Genomic DNA, 17,566 nt, shown 5'->3' with positions numbered 1-17,566 from the left:
TTTGGAGACTCTGACCTTCTAGCTGCCATTTTGCCTAGTTCCCTTCCCATACTTCTTTGTAGCTTTCTGTCACAGAGTTTTGCAGTATTTAAGAACATCACTGTATAATCCGCTCTGATTCACAGCACAGTACAGGCTTTGTACTTCACCCAAATACACTGAATTAAACCCAAGGACTCTGACTAGGCCAGGACTCTAGATCAGCCCTCAGAAAATTGAACTTTGTGTCTCATCAGGAGAGACTAAGGTGCTCATGTAAGCTGCTGTCCTGGAAAGGACATCTTCAGTTTGACAGATTCAAGTAGTTTTGGAGGTTCCCACTCTACATTGCAAAAGGGAATTCCCCATATGGAAGGAAATCTGCATTAACAGACTGGGCTACCGGTTTACCTGAGACACTACAGCCATATGTTCGGCTGCAAAGATTGCTCTCTGTACCACCACAGGAAGAGGTTCCTTCTGCAAAATGCACTGTCTCCAGCTACAGCCAATTTGTTAAGTAAAACCTGAGCATTCTTTCTGGTGGTATATTTAATTCCAATGATGTATTCATTCTTGAGAGTGTATTGCTCCTCTGCTCAGAAACCTCCTAATCCAGAAAAACTCCTGCCACCTTCATTTTTTGAAGCTTTATTTCTCCCGTACTTCTTCTTGTCTCCAATTCTCAGCTACAGCTCTAGCCTTTAAATCTTCTCTCAGCATAATGATTTACTTTGCACCCTGTGATTCCTGCAGTCTCTTTACTCCAGCGTACCCAGCTCTCTCTCGTTGGCATCATCTCGGGTCTTCTCACTTAGTTCCCAAGACCTCCATCTCCCCTGTTCTCTAAACCAGAGAATCCTGCCTGAGCTCTTGCTCAGCCTACACTTGGGTTCTCTCCAATGTAGTATGTCTACAACCAACCTCATCGCATACCAGTATGATCTGTTGTAACCGGGAAAAATTTTTTACTTGCAATTTTTTGTCTACCAAATGACAAAGCTGTCGGTGATTCTTTGGGAACCGTTTTTTTCCATAAACCACGAGGCTTTAAAAGCCTGCCGTGCACGCCCACGAATCTCCATCCATGTGAAGTCTTCTACCTTGGCGTCGCACATCCAGGCCCCCGGCAGCCTGACCGGCCGGGGCTCCGCCGGCCAGAGCCGCAGCCCCGGGGCCGCTTCCCGACTCGTCCCGGCGGCTGTGCCGCGCCGGGTCCCTTCTCCCCTCAACTTTCGACGGCAGCCGACACGGCATCACCCTCAAGATTGGCATTTTATTCGGGACTACGCACAGCGAGGGCCTTCTTCGTGCTGTGCGGGCCAGCGGGCGGGCTGCCCCGATCCGCGCAGGGGGGGCGGCCTGAGGCCAAGCCGCCCCCCCCCCCCCCCCCGCGCCACCGGGACGATGCTGCGCGGCGCCCGGCCGCCCCGTGTCCCCCCCCCGGTCCCCGGGCCGCTCCCGCCCGCCGTCCCCAGAGCCCGGGGGAGCCGGGGAGAGCCCGGCCGGCCCCGGCCCCGCCGCCGCCGCAGACAATGGCCGCCCCCCCCCCCCCCCTCGGCCCCCCCGCCCCCGCCGCGGCGAGCCCCTGCTGCCGGCGCAGATTTGCCGGAGCCATTCAGTTGCGACCGATTGCGATCGCGGCAGATGGGCTGGATCTGACAGCCCCGCTCCTCCGCGGGGCCGGGGGCGGAGGGGCCCGGCCGCCGCGCTCCCCGCCCCGCCAAAAGTGCCACCCCGGGCGCCCGCCCGCCCGCCCTCCCTCCCCAGGCACATGTTACGCGTCCCGCGGCTGCGGCGGCGGCAGCGGGAGGAGAAGCCGCCGCGGCGGAACAAAGCGGAAGAGGCGAGCGGCGGAGGCGGCGGCGGCGGCGGCGGCGGCAGAGCGGCCGGCCCGGGGGGCGGCAGCCGCTCTGCCGAGGCGGGGGGCGGCGGCGGCGGCGGCGGGCTGCCCGGCCCGCCGGGACGCGCTGCCCCCGCCCGCCGCAGCATGCCCCACCGCCGAGCAGGTAAGGAGCCGGCCGCGCCGCGCCTCCCCTCCCTCACCTGCCCGCCGCGCCTCCGCCCGCCCCGCTGCCGCCGCCGTCTCCTCCCCTTCCCCGGCTCCCCCTCGGCGGCCCCGGCGGCGCCCGCCGCTCCCCCGCCCGGGGGCCGCGGGGCTGCGCGGGGCCGGGCGCGGCCCGCGGGCGGGGAGGGGGAAGGCACCTGCCGCCGCTCCCCGCCGCCGGCCCGGCCTCCTCCCCGCCCCGCCGGCCGCGCAGGGCGCCCTGCGGAGGGCTGGCCTCCCGTCGGCCGAAGGAGCCCCGAAAGCCCGCGGCCGCCGAGCGCGGGCTCCCCGGGCCGGCCCCCGGCGGCGCCGCTGACGCCCGGGGCGGGCGGCCGCTCCCCCCCGCTCCGAGCCCGGGCGGGAGCCCCGCAGCGCGCCTGTGCGCGACCGTCCCTCCGCGGGGGCTCTGCCCCTCCTCAGCCGGGGGGGAACGTGCAATGCGCCTTCCTCCCCCCCCCCCCCTTCTTTCTTTTCCCTCCTGGAGCCGCAGGGAGGGAAGGCGGCGGTGTCTGTCTGCGTTTGAGCCCTGTTGCTTCAGAGGCAGCGGATTCTCTTCTTGCGCTGCTGCTCTGGCAGGAGCATCCTAACGAGCTTTATTTCTCTTTTATTTTTATTCCCGTTTGCTTAAAGATTGACTCCGCCACATTGCACAGGTCGCTGGGAGGAGGTCGTAGGGATGGAAGACGTATGTTAGGCAGAAAAGACATCTTTTTGAAATGAGTTCGAGTTGAAGTACACGAAGCGGTAGGGCGTAAAGTAAATGCAGAGTGCTGAGTGACCCGCTGCTGGCCGATGAGGCTTTTAGTTGCTGATTCTGCTGGCTGGAGTAGGGTGTTAGAGCCACTACCCATCTTCTGAGGTGGGTTCACCCAGGAAATGACGGAAATAAGGTAGAATAAGCGTGAGCGGGCCTTGCAGTTTCCTGCAGGAAAAAAGCAGAGCCGCGTACATACCGCGTTGTTGCTAACTTTATTTTATACCTTTGCAATTCTTTTTCTCCATGTAACGGTATAAAATTGACCCCCTAATTGAAATGGTTTATAAATGTCCACCATACGTCCCTTAAAAATTGATATTCCAGATAACCCCCATTTTTATCATTAGAAAGCCAGCAAAGTTTTTAACAAGTGAAGTAACATTAAATAGACAAGTGATTTACATCTGAGGGATTGACTGTATACATTACTGGATTGCAGATAAGCTATGTAAGTAAACAGAAGCGCAGTGCTCCGTTATTGTGCATGACTATGGAGATATCATGGGACTTTTTTGCTAGTTAACAGCGTAAGGCTTCGTGGGAACTGTTTGATCTGCAGGACTTTTGCTTGGCAGTAGTTTACTTAAGGTTATTACACTCTGTTTGGAGACTTGTATTTGCTGGCCATTATTGCATTCTTAGCTCCAGGCTTCCCAGACTTACAGGTTAGTAGGTCAATAAAAATTGCACTGAAATGCTGGAATGGGCAGGCTAGATTTTTAAATGTGATAAGGGAATAACTAGGCAGTAATCAGAATGCCAAGGAATTTTTTTCAGTGAGTTTTGATGCTGGTCACTGGTGATGAACCAAAAAGACTTTTTTTTTTTTTTTTTTTTGCCTTGAATACCACAGATGTTCTTCCATTTCTTGTTAAAAGAGGAAACAAATCATCTAAGCTAAATACAGTATTCCCTTTCAGGATAAAGCCACCAGTACCCTTAGTTCCTTTTGCTAGTGAACACTGGGGTTAATGCCACTGGCATTAGATGAGGCTTGCCGGTAGCATGAGCAAAAACGTCATCAGGTCTCTGCTGCTGCAAATTTACATGTTTCTTTTAAAACTTGAAATTTGCTGTGCTGTACAGGGAAACAGTATGAGATTGCCATTGCATTAAGAATGCTCTAATAAAATTTTGAGTCATCCAGGTTAAAGCGCTGCCAGAACTTGTTGTGACCCAGCGGATTTCAGACGTGCGGAACAGAAGCCTGAGCCTGACGTTGTGCTGCCCCTGTCTGAAGCCCTGCTTGTTCCCAGAGTAGCTGCAGCATGCAGCGTAATCCCCATTCCACCAAATCCTTGAAACTGGTGATTGACTGTGTACATGGAGCAGTTCCATTCATGTCACAGCGTACAATTTACGCAGTTAAAATGAGCCATATGGTGCATCCCCCCCCCCCCCCCCTCCCAGTGCGGTGGTGTGCTGATCATTAAGGATGAATTGGAAGTTCAGTGCAGAGCTGTGATACTCTGGTGGAAAAATGCAAAAGAGCAAAACTTCAGGATGGTTTCGGCATCTCTTGTGTAGTTTCCTCTTTCACTGAACATTGTGGACAGGAACATTATATCCTTCAGCTCAGAAATATTATATGTTGTGCTTTTTGGCTTTTTCAATCTGGTCTCTTTGTACGTTGGTGTTTTTAGAGAGTTTCCGAGGAAAGTTATTCCCGCTTCAGCTTTTTCTTATCTGCATTTTTGCTGTTCATTGCATGTAGCACACACTTACTGACAAGTGTTTCTTGCTGGAGTGAAGTATAAATGTATGCTTTGTAGGTGCTTGGTAACGCCTTCTTTAAGCAAAGAACTTCCCTTTCTGTAATAATTTTTAATGGTTAACTTCTCCACTTCTGTGCTGTGTAGGGTTAGTTACAACTGTTGTAGAGCATTACTGCTACACCACTGCTTGACTCTGCCAGATGAATCCCTACACAGATAAGCTCAGCAGCAGCAGCCAGGTGTTGTGCATAAATCCACTTCTTACACTGATTAATTTTCCATTTAAGACCCTGATTTTGCAACCAGTTAGACACCTGCTTAACCTTAGAGTTAGAGCATTGAAATGGATAGGCTACTCTGTGTGTAGAGTTAAGCAGGATTAAAGCTTGCAAAGAGGTGCTGTACAAAAGAAACCCCTAAACAACCCGAACTTCTTGTCCTTTGCTCCCATTCTTAAGAATTACGGTGGGTAGCTGCTGATAGTTTGGTTATTTAGTTAAAATATAATCGCATAGTGTGATGGAACCAGCTTGGGACCGATATTTAAGATGTGGGAATTGTGTTTCTGCTTTTGGCTTATGTTTCCATGGAGGTTTGTGGCCTCTTTTTCCACCTGAAATTGCACTGTGGTGAAGTTGAGGTTGTCGGAGCGCTAACGCAGAATTGCTGCTGCTCAGAAATCAAATGACGGAAAGGCTATTTAGTAATATTTGTCTAAAAACATCAACGAGAAGCCTAGTAGGTTTTGCATTTATGCATTCATTCTGAAGAAGGTCTGGAGGGATTACTACAGCAAAATTCTGTTTATTGTTTCTAACTCTCTGATATTTAGATCTCATTTACATTGTGTAATGGACACTTCTAGGAATGACCAAAGAATTGATAGTATTAAGGTATTAAGTAATGGATACAGTCCCAAGCTGATGTGGTTGGAATTAAAAAAAAAAAAAATAATTTTTTTTTTTGGTTGAAAAATATATTCAAATGATTTACGCATTAAGAGAAAGACTGGGTGTTCTGCCAGCAAGACTCATCTATGCAAAATTCTTCTAGAAGTCAGAAGCCCTGGAGTTCTCTAGTTCTTTGAGAATTTATTTTTCCTCTATACTTATCCCTTAAAATGAAAATGGGAAGTTTTTTTTCAGAAGGAGAGAATCTTTAAAATACAGAAATTAATGGCTCATAAAGGAGAGTCAAGTACATCTACCTCTTTTGCTGTGGTGTATGCACTGACAGTTCACATCTCAAACATAAATTATTCCTCAGAATAATCAAAATGCAAGTAAGATTAGGAAGGAAAAATCAAGGCATGGAAAACCAAGTTTGATATATCACAGAAACAAAGTTTTCAAGACTGCTGTATGCTGTGAAAGAACAAAAAGAAACATTCTTTTTCCCCCCATTTCTCTTCTCAGGATTTCTCTTAAATCCGTGTGGTTCTGAGAATCTGAGCCAAACATTTACCAATTGCTTTCCATGTACATCTTTGTTCCATCTTCCAATAACTTTCCTTGCATTGTGTATAAACCCCTTTAAATAGACTCTTGGCTCCTGGTGGCCTGTGTTTTTCTAAATAGACAATGCAGCTGCTCACTCATTATGTTCACTTGAGTCCTTTGGACTTTTCAGTTCTTCTCTGTGCCAAGATTTTGCCCATCTTGTTGGTCTAAGCCACTACAGGAAGCTAAAATCCTTATCCCATTGTATATTTGATGATAATAAAGTTACCTGTGACTGAGTATACCACTTCCTTATTCTGAGTGGTTCTCTTTTTCTGAAGATGAGCTATATGCTTTAAGCCTTTAGAATGATAATTTTAGGTTTCACTGCCGTAAGTACAGTCATTTCTGTGGCAATAGACATTGTCCTTCACAGAACTTTTCTGCTATTTCATTCCTTTTCTCCTTCTTTGAATTAATTGCCTGTGTACCTCTTCTCCATTCCCATTGTGTATGTCTGCGTTCCAGTGTATGTTCCTAGTGTCAGGTATAAAAGCCAGCCAGCAGTTTGTAAAATGGTGACTTACTGCAACCTGAAGGGTAGCTGTGTCCTGAATAAGAACACAGCAGTGTAAGATGTGGTAAGAGGGGAATGTAAGCCGAACCCGGTGCAATAAATGCATCTTTGTGTTGAGTTTGGGAGAAGCCCAAAACTACCAGTGGAACCACACTCGACACGTGGTACGTCTTGGCCTTCTTGACATCTGCAGTAAAGTGCTTCCTGGTGGCTACAGAAAATGAGACGGAGTCATAATCACTCCTGTTGGTGTTAATGGGAATCTGACATGCCAACTTTCAAGCATATAAAAATATTTTTTCATGTAAACAGCACGTGTGGTAATACAGGGGACTGCTGGGAATGCCTCTGGTATCTAAGCTCTAGATGGGTATTTGCAGTGCATGAAGTAGGAACAATTTGCTGTATGTTTTACTGCAGGGTTCTCTCCCATGTAACATTGGCTTTACTACTACTGCGACAGCTTTTCTCTTGTAGATGAGTAAGTTAGTTATCCAGTCATTATTTTCAGAGTTACCTAATGTAAATGAATAATTCCAGTATTGTGGTATGCTGCTATGGTTTGATTTTATTTTTTTTTTTTAACGCTCACTCTTGTTAAAACAAGTATATTTACATTTGCATTGGCATTGTAGTAGAGGCCTAGCCAAGGACTTGATAGGTGCATTGGTTTTATCAACAGACATGGCAAAAATAAGAAAAGAACTTAATTATTTGCTGCAATTCTTTGTGGGTCCAGGAGCACACCTCCACTTCATCTCCCAGTTGGCCCAAGAGGTTGCATCAGCTCCTGGTTTTGGGCGTGCACCAGGGAGCCAACTGCTGGGGACCTTGCATCTGCGTCATATCTGGGGGACGCTGGTTGTCCTCCTGGTACACAAGTGCAAGAGGGAATCTACAAGGTCATGAATGGTGTGCTCAAGACCTTGGCTGTCGATGCAAGACAAGTTTTCACCTAAAAAGTTCCCCTCAGCACATCAAATTACCAGTGCAAATGCACCTAGCAAATTAAAATATGATCAGAAAGAATGTCTGGCCCAAAAACCTCACAATGTACATGTGAAACAAAGGTCAGCAAAAGATCAGAGAAGTAGACTACAGAGTACAAGGAAAAATGAGGAAACATTGGTCAGAGAGCAGGAGTAGATTTCTTTTGAAATCAAGACTTCTATTTGTTCTCAAAGTCCGACATTCTCACAAGATCAGATATGTGAAGAGTTGCTTCAAAACTGCTAAGACTGTCCATGGCTGGCATTGTGTCTTACAGGTCCACATCTGATCGCTCGGTAACAGGAGCCTACAAATGCTGTTGTCTCCTAACTTGCAAGCATGGACTGCCTCTGTCCAAACTCCATATCTGAAAACCAGAAAGTCCCCAAACTCTACGTAAAGGAGCTCCTGGTTTGAGCCAGGGTTTGTGGGTTTTCATGGTTCTCTGAGGAGGAGCTAGGAGCTGGTTCCTGACGAGTCCAACCTCACAGAGGGTTGAACTCTGGTATTTTGCTAGGGAAGACATGGGTGACAAAGGGCGAGGATGAGTGGCAGTCTAGAGCGTGTTCAATGGTCCCAGAGAATGAAGTAGGACCCAGGATGACTCTGTCGTTTTTTTTAAGTAGGAAAGACTGTAATAGACCTGTATGGCAAAGAACAGGAACCAGGGGCAGCAGAACCCTAAGGAAGAATAAGGCAGGTGACGTGAATGGGTGTGAGGAGGGACTGGGAGATCAACACCATCTTGGCAGGTGAGAAGGAAGAAAATGGCCTTGTTGCATTTTGATTTACTTCCTCTTGGGAGATAACAGTGAAGTTGTGTTGGGGAAGAGAACTGCAGGTTTGTAGGAATGAATCAAAGTTAGAAAATACTTAACTGCAGAGATATTCTATGAAGTTTGAAAAACTGTATTAGGATAGTGTCAGAACTAAAGGAATAAAAAAAAATATTGCAGTGGAACAGGCTGTCAGGTCTTGAGATTCGTGATACAGATGTTATGAAGTGTGAAAGCAGGAGTGGAGAAAGATATTGGGGTCTGCAACAGCATGTATTTCAGTGAGGGAGGAAGCCAAGTTGTAAAACTGGAGGAGAGCAAGTGTGGTATTAACAGATGTTAGAAATCTTTTATTTTACTGGGACTTGTTTTCTGGGGTGGAGATGCTTGCTTCACAGAAAGGATCAAATTTTTCATAGCTAGGTAAAAATATTTTTGATAAAAGCTAATGCTGTAACTCATTGGTGTAATGTGCACTTAACATAAAGCAAATGATGACGGTGGTCCCTGATGGATTTACTGCATGGAGTAATGAAAACATGCTTGGGTATTCATTGTGCATTTTGTTGCTGATTTTGGGTTTTATGCAAGGGTGAAGGTTGGATAGGTTGAGATGTATCAATATGTGGGTTTATCTCTCCCTTGTCACGTGAAAGCATTTCTAAGAAAGATATTTATAGCAATACTTAGATAAATTTTATTAGTCTGGATTAATCTCCTTAACATCTTCGCTCAGCAGTGGTGTAGCTGTGATAGTCTGAAGAACGGTAAGCCAGAGAAGGTTTTCAGTCATGGGTGCCTCTTATGAGATTAACATGGGAAAAGAAGTCAGGCTTTTGGCGCATAAGCTCTATTGTCTGTCCTTTCAGTTCTGTTAATCTCCTCTTTTTTATGATGGCAGCATGGACCACATATTTTGAGTCAGATCCAAGTTAGTTGAAATATAACCTGGTTTGTTTAGTAGTAGCCGGATCAAACCTCAGTGTGAGGCATGTAATAAATAGTTCTGGTGTGTTTTGCTGCAATCTTACACTGATAAATCTATTTAAAGGTAACAGATAAATTAACGAGTACTATTTATTGTTAGATCTAAAATATAACCTGTGGTTCCAGTCAGGCATGGATTTACTGATGGCACTGAGGGGATCTCAGCATGGCACGGCCCTCTTCCCTCCAGCCCCCCCAGTGAATATTTCAGATGCAGAGCTCCTACATGACAGGATGAAATCACAGCTCTACAGCGGGTGTCTGCGTCCTCTTCCCATTTGGATCAGTAGTGAATTTCTCTCTGCCTTCAGAAAACTTGCCCCTTTTTGGTTTTTTACAGTAATAGTACAAAATATCCCATCAGTGAGGTCTGGGTAGGAACTGTGAAAGCTCCTTTCCCATATGGTGAGATGAGCAGTCAACCAGTGAAACAATTTGGATTAAGACTGCATTGAAGCTCTTAATTTATTTCTTTGACTGTCTAATATACAATGCAACTAAATATGTATTTCTGGGAGACTGCATCCGCTGCTTTATACAGTAGGCTGCTTGACTCAGTGATAATTTATTAAAAAGAAGGAATGGACATTAATTGCTGGGTCTTTAATAAATACAGCTCAAAGATCTTCTTTCCTCTAGTAAGAGAAAGAAGCTTTCATCTGAGGAAAATCATATAGCACCACAAAGATGGGTGAAGGTCACGGCTAAGGTTACAAGGAGACAGACTGGGGTGGCCAGAAAAGACTCTGTGGGCTTCTCCCAGGGCTGCCCCTTGGAAGCCCTGGCACCTCATCCCGTCCGCCCCGAAGGGATGGCTGTACCACCCTGATGCGGGACCTGCAGGGGTCCTAATTTGCTCGTGAGTTATGAGCGAGAGAAAATGCAGCAGAGAATATGGTCTTGACCTGCTGAATATTTATAGTAATCCATATTAGTTTAATGGCCTGAAAATAGCATGCTTGGCTTCAATTTAAAATCAGTTGGCCAGTGTAGTAGTTGGTTTAGAGAAGTGTATCTCCAGCGGGCAAGATGGAGCTACACCAGCTTGTGTCTAAGCTCTTACAAGCAGAGCCTCTTGAGGTAAGGGGGAAATGAAACATAACCTCTCTGTGGAAGCAGTAGGATGGTGGGCGATCTAGTCGCCCATGAATAACGGTGATTGTAATCTGTGGGCTAAATTAAATTTTAAAGTTTTGTAGGTATCCTGTATTTTAGGCATATGCCTTCATTTTTATTTTTGTCCTGCGAATAGGCATAGACTTTTGGAATGCAACCATAATTGATTTGTGGATGCTCAGTGGTTACCTGGATAATTGGCTAACAGCCAGCCCAGTGCCTCTTATGGTACGTTAGCCTGCGAATCATGCAGTCACGTTTGTTTTTGTAGCGCACTTGAAAGTACCAATGTTTCAACCCAGGTCCTTCAAGATGTTGCATTTCCATAGCCCCCAGGAGACCCACACTCGGCTAGTGTCATGTGGCAGTGGGGAGAATTTGGCTCTTGACTGAACATAAACCTGATCTGTGTAACTCTGTCCTGCCTGGGTAGTCCCCATAAGCCATTTAAATAAGAATTGCTGGTGTGGGCAGAAGTTGTTTTCCAGAAAAACTGCAGAAAGGTATCAGAGTACTGCAGCATTGCAAAATCATACGGTTGAGTGAAATACCAACCTTTGCAAAGATGGAAATGTATGTATACCTGAGGTATGTGTATACTCCGGCTTCCTTCCTCGTCAGTAGGTTTCTTAATGACTGAAATCTTTCACTACTTTTTGAATATCATTCCGGATGAAAGACATATTTCTTCAAAAGTTTGAGAACCTCATTAATGACCTGTGATTGCTGTTCTACAGGAGCTCTTCTGCGGCTGGCGATAGAAGTTGCCACATGCATTTGCAGTAGTCAGCCTCTGGCTCATTTGTGCCTTACCTTTTGAGGGAAAAACCCTTCATAATCTCTCAGCATTCATAAAAAATGATGATTTTGTCAGACTGTTAGAAATCACAGCTTTTGTTCAGGCTAGATATATTGGATAAAATCCTTCCAAAAGGATAGGAGTTTCAGTTTGTGAAATGTGACAGTTAAATAAGATTAGAGATTTCCTCTGGCTGCAAGTATTTACCTGAGGATTAGACTAAATTACTTCTATCATAATAATTGACAAAATATTTTCTATTAAGAAAATGGATAACTTGTACACAGATATTTTAGATACCCGTCTAGTTTTACATGTTTTATATGTTCTTTGTAACAGGTTATCACAATAATTATCAATACGAGCACAGTTTATAAGGCCCTGTATTATCTGAGTCTGTAATAGTACTTTAATGTCATACGAGCTTTGCTCCCAACAAAATCAATGAATATTTTCCTCTAGCTAGCATGTGGCAATGTTGTGGATGTTGACAATTAAGACTGGTGCCACTGACTAGCCCAGTGAAAGTAGCATTTTGATTTTTTTTTGTGTTGCACTGGGATGAAGGCCAGTTGGCCTCTAAAGATAGTTTCCATAGCTACTGTCCTACAGAGAAAGAAAATGCTGCCACAGCATTTTTCCTTTGGACCTTTATAGTTTTCATGCAAGCTGTCAAGACAATTAATTTTCATCAGATGTATTGGTTATTAGCCATTGAAAGCAGGGGGGCATGGGTGGGTACATATGATGAAAAAGAGCATTAAACTAAGTAAAACATCAAGAGATTTCTTTATGTACACAATATAAATGCATTTCAGATTCACAAAATCCCATTACTGCAGCATCTGATATGCTAGAATGCAATCTATGCTCAAACGACAAGGCCCTGAAACTGCTCAACTTTATTTCTGAGAATAAGCAAGTCTGGCACTGACTTTGACTGTTGCTTCTTGTTGGATGTTGTGATCTAGATTTTTAATTCCTTTTAAAAATGAAATTAAAAAAAAAAAAAACCTGTCAGAAAAGCTCTCAAACTTTCACTGGTTTAAAATAAAAACACTATTTTGCCTCTTGTGTATAGAAGAGCATAAAAAGAGCAGCAAATACTATGGCAGTAAGTTGTGTAAAAACAAGCATTGAGTATGAGATTATTTCTTGAGGTTAGCATGGGTAATGTCTTCATTTGACTTTGCAATGAGGTTTCAGGGCACGCCATTTCGAAGTTGGGGCTGGTTCTGGGAGTCATTAACACGTGGTTGTATTACCAGCTCAAGCTGCACATTTTCTGTAGATCACTGAGGCAGAAATAAGTATTTGAGTACTCGGATCATAATATTTGAGCGATCTGTGTAAATTTATGACACCTTTTCTGATTCTCTCTATGTAAAATAAGGGAAGGGGCTCTGTCTGCTCTCTGTAGTTATGGATCCAGCTGCTGTTACCGCGCTCCCAGACAGCCTCTGCGCTCTAACCTTGCCAAAGGTTTTAACGTCAGCTCTCACTCCCCGCGTTTGTCCTCTTCTGTGATGTCAAGGGAGAGTATGCAGACATTACTAATTGGCTTTGACCATCATCGACTTCAGGGTCGAACCAAGTTTGCTTAGGAGAACCATCACCGAAACACGCGTATTAGAATTGCTGTAAACTTGTTGGCTTCAGCAACGTAAAAATACTAGTGAAAAAGCAGTGTGCTTTGGAGAACTAGAGAAGAAGAGGAGGTGGAGGAAATAAAATACGGGCGTAGGTTGGGTGGGCGTTCGGGGTACAGTTGGGTAGGTGAAAGCGTGGCTCTGCCCTTCAGTGTGCCCATGTGATGGTTGGCCAGTGAACTCCGGGGAGAATCCTCTGACTGTTGAGAAGGAGCAGGTTTATAACCTAAAAATGAAAAACTCCAGCCAGTGTGTGACGGTGGCTGGAGGCCTCTACTGAAGAGAAGGTAAATAAACTAAGAGTCTGAAGGGTCAGAGGGGTGTTTTGCTCTGTGGCAGGGAGAGCGTTTTCTTCCTCCCTGTGATTTTTGGTGGGCTACCTAGGCCGAGGCTACTGGCAGAGCGGAGGGGCGATAATTAAGAGCCCAGCTGGAGGATTGCAGACGAGGCTGCCGGAATGTCCCGCAGGTCCCGCTGAGCCGCTGGGGCTTCCAGCAGGTGCCCGAATGGTCCCGCTGGCCCAGGGAGCAGGGCTGAGCCCTGGCCGCCTCCGGCCTGTCAAGCGCTGGTGAACCCCAGCCTTGAGTAATTTCTAAACCCGGCTGATCTCCCGCTCTAGCTATTCCGCTCCCTCATTGTCTGTCTCTGAAAAATCCGGGCTAGTTATTTGTCTGCGGTAACTCAGCTGATTAAATACGTGTCAGTGGAAACGGGCTGACTGAAACCAGCCATCTGGCTGCCTGTTAAAAGTATTGAATTGCTGCTTGGTGTGATGGGCATAATTTCCCAGTGTTTTTAAATACTTCATTAATACCTTTGACACTATGAGGCACTTGTGTGCGTTTACTTAGAAACATTTTCCTCATAAAAGGAAAGTGGATTGGTGGTGTTGCAGGGAATGCTTGAAAAGGTACCACTGTTTTTAAAGAAAATACATCTTTGGGAAACCTTGTAGACCATGATCTGTATATAGGGGGAAATGGAAGTTATTTGGTACCTATCTAGAAAATAAATAGTTTTCTTTGCCTGTCTGCTGAGAGATTGGAAGCTTTGGATTTTTAAGTAAAGCTAGAGTTTTTATAGGTGCATACAGAAGTACTGCCTGTAAATAGGTAAAGTTTTCATAATGTTTTCACAAGACAGCATGGGGGGAAAGTACCTGTCGATAGACCTCATGTACTGTGAGAGTTTATCTTTTCCTACATCTGAGATTCTGGAAAAAGCACGAGTATGCCAACTGAAAGAATTCTGAATTTAGCAAGTGGCTGTATAATCCTCTAACGCACTGGGACATGGTATTGATGCCGAGCGAGAACTCCGTAGAGAGAGGCCAGCGGAAGAGCTGCTGGTGCAAAGCCTTACCTTCACGGCCAGACCAGCAGCAGGGCAAAGCAAGACCTTCTGTGTCTTGGTCACGGCATTCTCACCGGCACTGTTCAGTGAAGGGATGAACATGTGGGTGTGTTGTGCGGACTAAAATCCTAGCATTTCATTTCCATGTGGAATTCGATGATAGCAGCTTTCAGTGTCAACTATGAAAACTGGTTTTATGTGCAGTAGTGAGCAGGTACTGGTTTTATAGTAAGGAATAATATGCAGTCTAAAAACATATGGGTTTTTTCTGCTTGACTAAAACAATCCTTAACATGTCTTCTAGATAACCTCCAAATGATAGATGAAACTAATTAAGACAATAGCTTGTTAAGAAAAATATGTCAATGTGGAAGTATCTTAGCGTATCAAAATATGCTTGTTCTTGCAGCATGATGAAAAAGGAGAAGCTATTCTGTTCTGCTTCGGGGACTTTCAGAAAGGAAAGTGAACACAAGCATCTCTTAGATATTGATCCCCTGAGTTCAGAGAAGCTCTGAACACCTGTATAGCCACTTAGACCACTAATACACATATTCTGTATATAAAATTACTTTCAGTTCTTTTTGCACTCTTGTAAAACACTGTTAAGAGCCACTGTTAAAATTTTGGTAATGAACCCTGGGTACTGAGGAGATTGCTTCTGTTGGCTTTCTCAAAGAAAATTGCTAATTATTGATGGTGGATGTTAAAGTAGGTGCTTATATCAGCCCCATTCTGATCCTTTGAATTTACGGTAAATGTGTACCTTGGGTTTAAGCAGCAAAAATTCAAAATGCCCATATATGTATTTTCTGTCAGCTGTTTTGATCTCATGTAAGCTAAAGGCACGGCCATGTAATGATGCAGGAGATTTATCTACAAAGTTTATCACCGATTTTATAGATGGCTGTTTTTCTTCCTACTCTATTAACATGGGTACTTAAAGTGCGGTTCTAGTTTTATGATCTCCAATATCAAAGTAACTTAAAATCAAGATTAGGCTCACTTACTTAATTGGCAAAAGCCCTTTACTGGATTTTTTTTTTTTCTTGTTATAGCTTTTCACTGGGGAATTAAATTTTGAAATAATCAATACCTTGATCTGAAACGGACTTTTTCCTGATTCTGTAAATGAGGTAATACTTGTGGTGATGCTACGCGAGCACTGTGTGTGATTTTTATTTTGCTTCCTACCAAAGGTGATGTAGCTGGCTGTGGCGATGACTATAAGAAGTCGTTTCAGAGCACAGTTCATTACCCAGGTACAATACTAGAATCTTTCTGCAGTGAAAAATGGCAAGGAGCTTTATTCAAACATCAAATTGGTTTCAAAACTTGCTGTTTGTTGTGGAAACTGGAGAAATGCAGATTTGCCTAAGTATCTGACATTTGAACTGCTGAAAATCCTTCCATTTTAGTACTTCAGACAGTTAATATTTTAAGTATTTCTTAATATACATTTAATATGTTTGGAAGTGCCTGAACGCTAACACATCTTAATCCTTATTCACCCATATCTTCTAAATCACTTGTTTTGTTTTGCTGAAGTTGAACTTCAATGGAAGTTGATGCTATTTGAGCTTTGAGAAGCTGGCCTCGCTTATGAAGCAGATCTGGCTGATGTCTTTGGGGAAAATAATTTAAAATGCCCCAGGAGGGTTTAATTTGTCTGGGATTTCTTGAAGGTGTTTGCTTCCCTGATTCAGGTTTTAAACAGAAAGCTATGTTTTTAGATTGTGTTTACTTGTAAAATTTATGGCAGTGCACTTTTCCCTAATAGGATTTTCAGTCATGTCATGAATAATTGGAAAAGTTTTAAGTAACAGTTCTGGCCCAACTTTGTTGACCTGTACTAGCTGAAAGGATAGACAGTACCCAAGTTTAATCTGATAATGTTTCTTCATTTAATATTCAGCAGGTTTTAAAGATGTTGTACTGAAGCAAGTTCAGGTCATCACGTGGTTTTTTTAACTGAGCTCAGTAAAACAACTTGAGCAACACAGGTGGATCTTGTGCCTGTTGCTATTCAGTCTTTTCTGTTTCATTCCTAGGCAACCACTGAGATTGTGATTTTAAATGGCTTCATAAATACACACAAAAATACTGTCATTGCTCTACTAATATGTCTGATGTGCTCTGGATTTCATTTTCAGTGTTGCTAAGTGTTAGACTGGTATATTATGTGGTAAAACTGTCATTGATAACTTAGTTTCTCCATCTCTACTTAAACATGTTGGAGAGCGTCTTGCATATATTACCATAAGCTGTGTCCATTATTTAAAGTGACAGCTATAATTTCTATATTAAAATTAGCCTGTGTGCATGCCAGCCGCAGTTTGGTTTGGTACAAATAATGCTCTTTGAGTAGCTCTTTCAGTCTGGTCTGAGGTCCCTGTAGATCTTTGTCCTTTCAAAAGCAAGTCTTTTCTTCTCCTCTTTTAGGTCTAGTGAGACAACGAAGCTCGAGTTTGAGGTTCTAGTTAATCATCTAATTTGTCAAAATACATAATCAGCCAGAGGCCACTGCCTTTGACTTGATCTAGTCTTCTTTTATAGACTGAATGATAGAGGAAACAATTGTATCATTAGCATGGAAATGATTTTATTGCTGTAAGGCTGCATGAATATGAATTTCTGTGTTGGGTTACTGAAGGATACTTCAAAGTGATTTTCAACACGCTGGTTTTTTTTCTTTCTGGCATAGTGAGACATGGTTTAGAGAACATTATTTTGTTTAAGGCATACTGAAGTGTGTTCCCTAGCCTGGGAGAGGGCTGAGGGAAGCCCAGCAGTTCATAACTTTTTCCAAGGAAATTTGTTATGGTATAACTTTAAATAAATAAATAAGAAGAACTCCCTGTTATTAGCTTTCCTCTTTTTTTTCTCTTCACAAAACTAATATGAAAGTCTGAATTACCTTTTCTCTCCACATCTTTGCAGTCAATAAACAGGATCACATTCCTGGATCTGATAACCAAGTGGCAATTATTGCCTATTGGTACATCCAAAATATATTTTATGTAGACAGTTGCAAAATGCTCTCAGAAAATAATTATTTCATTTATTTTATCTGTCACTTGCTGAGAGTCCTGTTGGAAGGTGCCTCCAGGGTCGGTACTGATGCTAATTGTGTGCTGCGAGTGACGTGTTCATGCCAGTGGCTGTTTGCAGGTGGCCCAAGAACCAACTGTTGCACATCATTAAATGACCTGTTGCTCTTAAAGTACAAATCATCCATTTTACATTTTTACCAAAAGCAGATACTTTTACAAAAGGTGATCTTGGCAGAGTTTGTCTCAAATGTCCTTTAACTATGAAACATGGTTTTTGCTTTCAGAATTATGAAAAATGGATGGATATCTGAAATTATTTTCATAATTTG

The 17,566-nt window shown here is 44.1% G+C and overlaps 1 protein-coding gene across 5 annotated transcripts in view; it reads left to right on the top strand.

Annotated features, from left to right (window-relative positions):
- Positions 1-17,566, top strand: part of NCKAP5 (NCK associated protein 5) — a 394,263-nt gene that overhangs the window by 141,755 nt on the left and 234,942 nt on the right. For 4 of the 5 annotated variants that reach the window (XM_049805332.1, XM_049805352.1, XM_049805312.1 and 1 more), the window contains exon 1: positions 1,944-1,988. The exons of the other annotated variant lie outside the window; for it this stretch is intronic. The gene's annotated coding sequence lies outside the window, so the exon portion shown is untranslated. Of the gene's footprint in view, positions 1-1,943; positions 1,989-17,566 lie in introns of those variants that run through there. 5 annotated transcript variants of the gene reach the window in all.

This window comes from Accipiter gentilis, chromosome 1, assembly GCF_929443795.1.
Source record: "Accipiter gentilis chromosome 1, bAccGen1.1, whole genome shotgun sequence".
NCBI lineage: Eukaryota > Metazoa > Chordata > Aves > Accipitriformes > Accipitridae > Astur > Astur gentilis.
The sequence above is the reverse complement of the archived record's forward strand: the minus strand, read 5'-3'. Positions and strand labels throughout refer to the sequence as shown.